Source organism: Penaeus monodon, chromosome 15 (genome assembly GCF_015228065.2).
Source record: "Penaeus monodon isolate SGIC_2016 chromosome 15, NSTDA_Pmon_1, whole genome shotgun sequence".
Lineage (NCBI taxonomy): Eukaryota > Metazoa > Arthropoda > Malacostraca > Decapoda > Penaeidae > Penaeus > Penaeus monodon.
The window spans coordinates 24,953,213-24,953,751 of record NC_051400.1 but is presented as its reverse complement, the minus strand read 5'-3'; positions in this window follow the sequence as shown (position 1 = coordinate 24,953,751).

The following is a 539-nucleotide window of genomic DNA, read 5'->3' as shown; positions in this document are numbered from 1 at the left end:
TTTTCTTTTCTCTTTTTTTCTAAAATCGTAAACCCTTTTTTCTTGTTCCCCTTTTCGGTGCACCCTTTTTAAAAATTCCTTTAGGCAAATGGGGTTATACTTGTTTCCGGGACGGGATGTCGGACCAAAAATGGTTTTAAATAGCATGCATAATAGCGCCCGTTGTAGGTTTTTTCCCCCTGTTTGGGTCGTTTTAGACCAAAAGGAAAAAGCCCATGGGAATGGGTCCCGTTGTTTACATTTTCCCTGTGCCCTTTTTCTTTTTCATTGTTGCTCCGACCCGTAGGTTTTTCCTTTTTTGAATTGAAAAGGAAAAAAATGGGAAATTTCTGATTTTTAAATGAGGGGATTTTGCAATTTTTTTATTTTTTTACAGTTGGTTATTTGGCGCATTTTAAACTCGGGAAAGAAAAAAGAGAGAGAAAAACTGGCAAAATCATTCCAAATTCAAAGGGGGCGCCGATTTGCCCCCTTGTGAGGGGGGGGGGGTCACGAAAACACCGTAAAGTGGATACTACATGTTGTCTAAATATTTTCCC